Here is a 6,435-nt window from a genome sequence, read left to right on the forward strand (position 1 = left end):
TGTTAGTTGTACTCGTGTTACCCACTCGCTAGCTTTGCTACACTGTTAGGTTGACTGGTAGAGATCTCTTTTAGAGATAAGTCCTTTGCCCTCTGTATATAATTAAGTCTTCTACTATATTTAAAAGTGTAATAAATATAAATATATATTAATTTAATGGTACCTATATTCCCAGTGACAAGTGTTAACGACGTCGACCGGTACCCACAACGTATCAATTCACTTTTACTTCAATCTTTACATCGAACAATTTCATTTTGTAGTTGTTTTTGTTTCAATATAACAATTCACCTAGAACGATGCATGACTAATTGAGTTGGTTGACAGTCTACAATAAAACACTTGAGCAAATGTTGCGTCTTTTTGCCGATTAAGTGTACATATAGATATATAGAGCGAACTTGTGTGACGCGCTCGTTTCATAAAATACATGTATGTACATAGACTGTAAAAATTCAATATCTAAAACTCGCGGCACGGAATGAAATTACTTGATAGAACGCGGGAACGCTACTGGCTTTTGTATATAAATTGTAGTCCAGACCTTGCCATATTTTTCGGTTTTGGATAGACCCCCCATTCTTACTTGGTATTGCTTTTTTGTAAATTTCTAACTGTAGTAAAGTTTAGTGTCAAATTCAACAAGATGCCGCTGTCGTAGACCCCTTGCAGTTCGTCATAGACCCCTGGGGGTCGGTATAGACCACTTTGAGAATCACTGGTATAGAGTAACAATTACATATCTAAAACTTCCGATGCTGACCGAAATTACTTGAATGCCATTGGCTGTAGAATGTGCCCACTAAAGTTTTTACTGCCGGTTCTATTTTACTTATGTTTTAAGATCTGTATATGCCGATTCTATTTTTTTTAAGATCTATATGAGTAATGTATACATGTATACATATAAATAAAATTGGATTGTCTGTTTGTAATATTGAAATAACCGTTTTTTACTACATGCATATGAATATTAGCTACTCGCCCCGGCTTTGCCCGGGTGTACATGTATTATACATATAAACCTTCCTCTTGAATCACCCTATCTATTAAAAAACGCTTCAAAATCAATTGCGTAGTTTTAAAGATTTAAGCATACATAGTGACGAACAGACAACGACAGCGACTTTGTTTTATACTATATAATTATATACATTTAGTAAAAAGCTGTTTATTTGAAATTACAAACCGATACATCAAGTTTATTTATTCATATGTATGTATGTATGTATGTATGTGTTGCGCAGCCAACCACCGCGTGTACAATGTTTATTTAAAAATGTTCTTTTCATTGTGTAAATCAAGCAGTTCTGTTTTAATGTAAACATGACTATAATATTAATTTGAAAAGAATACGAGCTGAGTTTCTTTGTCAGTTCTTCTCATCTCGAAATCATTCCGAACTGACGGTTTATTTGACACATCATAAGAGTCTGTAATAGACCTACACGAATAAAGATATTTTGAATTTGAATGTCAATTTATATCATACTCGTGAACGGGTGCTGCTTGTGGGGACTGGTCTGTTCGGGTTGCGAACACTGATTAGATTTTTTGTTTTTTGCAATAGCATACGCTGGTGGTCACTCTATTCTCACAAATTTGAATTTAAACGAATCTGTATTATTGTAAACATGTACAACATTTATTTAAAAAAATACGAGCTGAGTTTCTTGTCAGTTCTTCTAATCTCGAAATTATTCCGAACTGACGGTAGATTTGACATATCATAAGAGTCTGTAATAGACTTACATGAATAAAGATATTTTGAATTTGAATCGAATCTTAATAATAGTTAGTAATATTTTAAAATTATGATTTTAAACCGGTTGTACTATAACTGAAGGACATTATTTTAATATATCTAATATTATAAACCCGAAAGTTTGTGAGTATGAATGGATAGGTGGACCGATACTACTGACCGGATTTTCATGAAACTTTGCAGTAATATACCATCAGAATAACACATAGGCTATAGGTTAATTTCATGCAGGTGCAACCGCGGGCACAGCTAGTCAATATAAATGAATGTAATGAAATACTAGTACTACATATTTCATATCTTATTGTAGCAGCACACAAGAGTAGTGGAACACAGCTACGCGCCAACTGCCGGCGCAACGCGATCGCCGCGCTTATAAACCCGGTGCGAGCGGGAGCGCACTAGCATTGCCTTCTCACTTCATGAATGGAATCACCTGTTTGTATAGTATACTAATGACATGATTTTACGCACATAAGTTGTAAAGCATTCCAAATAAATCAATCATTCCGCTGACCGACGCGCTAGCGAACGCACGTATGTGCTCGCTAGTCCCGCCGCCGTCTCGCTGTTCTCTGCTCCCTCGACCAAACCACCGCGCGCGCGCACGTAGCGCAGTTACGTTCGCGCGTTCTTATTCTTATACTTCGCCGCGTGTTAGGTGCACTCGGTGCACCTAGCGTGGCCCGGGGCCTCCGTGTCCCGCGCCGACCGCGGCCGACCGCGCTCTCGGCATCCGTTCCGACACAGTGCTACCGGACTTTCCGCGTGTGTAGTGTTGTGTTGTGAGGACTGAAGGAGAAACTCTCTTCGTTCAAGTGAAGTGAAGTGTTGTGTGTGGACGTTCAGTGGCACGGACTGTCGTGAGTTAGGGAGGTGCGTCACGCCTATTGCGCGACGCGCCGATCCGAGCCGCCGCCGCTGCCACCAACACCCGCCGACGCCTGCTGCCTGCCGCCCGCCGCCGACGCCACCAAGTAGGTTCGCTTAGGTACACATTTTTCACTCAATAAGATTAGTGATCTTACATATTAGGGTCACATATCAATAGGCACTCACCCCCCTGCCTCACCCGGCAGGGAGGCCCCCGCTGACACCGTCGGCTGCACCCGCCGACGACCGTCCTTATCTTAAGTACTGACTTACCCTATTGTTTCATTGTATTGTATTGTTGTATTGTTATTGTATTGTTTTATATTACTATTTCTACTCTTATTCTATTCTTTTGAACAGTGGTAATTAACATTACCACTTTTCAAAAAAATGTCCTTATCAGAGGCCGATATGCCTCTGTTCTTCCAGTTCCTGGAAAAAAAGTGTCCCGGCATCTTAAATGCTTTTATAGCATTCAAAGCCGCCAAGCCCGTCCACTTAGTGTACAGCTCGCCCCCCGCGTCCCCAATGATGACTCACACTGACGAACCGAACACTGACACTGACGAATTCGAGGACGACTCGCAACGGCTCCCGCCGCTTCCCCCGACCCAAGCCGACCAGGCTGAACCCGCCTCGCCCGCCATGGAGCAGGACGACTCCGTCGCGGAGCTTGACGCTCCTAGTATGGAGCTCGACGCCATCCGCGACGGCGACGTCCCCTCTCCCATCCCCCCGGTCTCCTCAGACGAGGACGATTTTATTCTTGTTGGCAACAAGCGTGCCAAGAAGACCCAGGGCTCCCAGCCAGCCAAAACAAAGCGTGCCCATGACGGCACCGCTAAAACCGCCCCCGGTCCGAGTGCACGCAAGTCGCACCCCGAGACCAAAGCCCGCCCCCCGTCATCATCCAGGACAAAAGTGCCTGGAACACCGTATCCAATATGCTTAAAAACAAGCATATCAATTTCAGCCATGCTAAGGCTACCTCAATAGGGATCAAAGTATCAGTCCCATCATCTGACGACCATCGTCGTCTCACCACCTTCCTGCGGGAGAAAAACATAGGTTATCACACCTATGCTCTCGAGGAAGAGAAAAAGCTCCGCGTTGTAATACGCGGTTTACCCAAGGAGCTCTCAACAGACTCCATCCTTGAGGACCTTCAGTCCCAGAATTACCCAGCACACGAGGTACATCGTATGTACCAGTCGCGCTCACGCAACAAGGCCGCTATCGACCTTGTTCTAGTTGTATTAGAACTATCCCCAGAAGGCAAATCGATCTTTGATATAAAGAGCGTTTGCCAACTATCCTCACTCTCCGTAGAGGCGCCTCGCAAGCGTACCTACCCCGGACAATGCCACCGTTGTCAGAACTACGGGCACTCTGCCCGTAATTGTTTCGCTCGCCCACGGTGCGTCAAGTGCCTAGGCGATCACGCCACCGCAGATTGCGGCCGTAGGCCCAACACCCCCACGCCCCCCAGTTGCACCCTCTGCCTCACAGAGGGTCACACCGCGAATTACCGCGGTTGTTCACGCGCCCCACGTCCCGCCAAAAAGAAGGCCACCCACACCCAGGGCAACCGTGCTCCGGCACGTGCCCCCGCCAAGGCTCAAACACAACCCGAGCCACTCGTACCCGCCCCTCTGCCTGCTAACAATGCCTGGATTAAACCCCCGGCAATTGTAAGCAAGGTAGCACCCAACCCGCCCGCCCAGAAAGCCCCGCCCGCCCAGTCGGCACCGCCCGCCCAATCGGCCCCGCCCATGCCCATACACAAACCCGTCCCCAAAACACTTCCCGCGGCCCCCAAGGCCAACGGCAGCTCCCTCGCGCAGGACTTCGCATTGGTCGCTCGCTTAGCCAGCACCATCGACCCTAACGAGATTGCCCTTCTGGCCTCCAAGCTCCGCCTGTATAAGGAGTCGCCCCAAAATAGGCTCGCAGCCGTCTGCGAGCACATCGGCGTACTTACCGCCATCCTCAATTTTAACCTGTAATTATGGGTACTCGAGCTCAGAGAGAAAAGCCTCGGTCCGTTCGAATAGCGTTTTTTAACGCGTTCGGATTAAAAAAACAAAAGGAGGAAATCGCCTCCTTTCTCACTGACCACCAAGTCGATATTCTCCTCGTGCAGGAGACCCTACTGAAACGTTCAGTCCGCGATCCTAGAATCGCCAATTACAACTTAGTTAGGAACGACCGCACCGCCTGTAGAGGCGGCGGTACGCTCATATACTATAAACGGTCCCTACATTGTATACCGCTACAAACACCGCCTCTCACTCATATGGAGGCCTCCGTCTGTCTTCTCGGCATGACCGGCCACCGACCGCTCGCCGTGGCATCCGTATATCAGCCTCCCGGCAAACTACTGCTGGAAAGCGACCTACGCGCCCTCCTAGATATCAACAGCGCCACCATTCTGGCTGGCGATTTGAATTGTAAACACACCCGCTGGAACTGCCACGTGTCCACGACAAACGGCCACAAACTAGACAGACTAGCCGACTCGCTCGAATTCGAGATAATCGCCCCGCTCCGCCCTACTCATTATCCCCATAACGTGAACCACCGACCCGACATACTGGACATGGCACTGCTGAGGAACGTAACCCTACGGGTGAGCTCCCCAGAAGTCCATGCCGAGCTTAACTCGGACCATCGACCGGTAACCCTCCTTCTGGGCCCTCCGCCCGACACGCCACTACCAACCAAAACAATAACAGACTGGCAACGACTCGAGAAATCGCTCGAATCGACCGACACACCGATACTAAACCGTATTCCCGACGTCATAGAGTCCACCGAGGACACTCTCATTGCGATCGACTCGCTTACTAACCACCTGCAGTCGGCAGTCAAGGACTGCTCCAGGGAGGTACCGGCGACGGACGACCGTCGCTGGCAGCTCCCCGATGACGTAAGGAGGTTAATAAGCGATAAGAACGCAGCCACTAGAGCGTACGATCGCTACCCCTCCGAACCGAACCGGGTGCGCCTGCGAGCCTTACAGCGTAGCGTTAAGGAGCGCATCGCGCAGATCGTAAAAATAAATCCGACCCGTCCAGTTATCGTCCTATCAGCCTCCTCAAGGCTATAGGCAAGCTGTACGAGCGAATCCTCCTCGCCCGCCTAAAGGAGTTTATATACTCCAAAGGCCTGCTCATCAATGAGCAGTTTGGCTTCCGAGCCAAACACTCATGCGTCCATCAAGTGCACCGCATCACGGAGCACATTCACAAAAACACTCTGTACTTCGCCACCAAGTCCCCCAAAGGCGGTACAGGCGTCCTATTTTTCGATGTGGCTAAGGCTTTCGATAAAGTCTGGCACAACGGCTTGATTTACAAGCTTCATCAGTTAGGTGTCCCCGACAGGCTAGTACTCATTGTACGAGATTTCCTGTCGAATCGCTCTTATCGCTACCGTATAAACGGAGCGTTATCCGACCCGCACCCCATACGAGCCGGCGTCCCTCAGGGCGCCGTCCTCTCTCCGATGCTCTACTCGTTGTACACCAACGACATCCCCAAATTCTCCGACTTAAAAGTCGAAATATCGCTGTTTGCCGATGACACGGCTCTCTTTACATCCGCCAAGTCCCGTGCGACAATAGCCAGACGGCTTCAGAAAGCCGTAACGATACTGGGCGAATGGTTCCGTCGGTGGCGCATAGAAGTCAATCCCGAAAAAAGTGCAGCAGTGTACTTTAGCAGGGAATTCGACTCTATGAATCACCCGATCGAACTATTCGGCCAAAACATCCCGTGGGTTTCGAAAACGAAATA

This window comes from Achroia grisella, unplaced genomic scaffold (genome assembly GCF_030625045.1).
Source record: "Achroia grisella isolate CSIRO2021 unplaced genomic scaffold, CSIRO_AGI_Agris_v1 utg478, whole genome shotgun sequence".
NCBI classification, from domain to species: Eukaryota; Metazoa; Arthropoda; class Insecta; order Lepidoptera; family Pyralidae; genus Achroia; species Achroia grisella.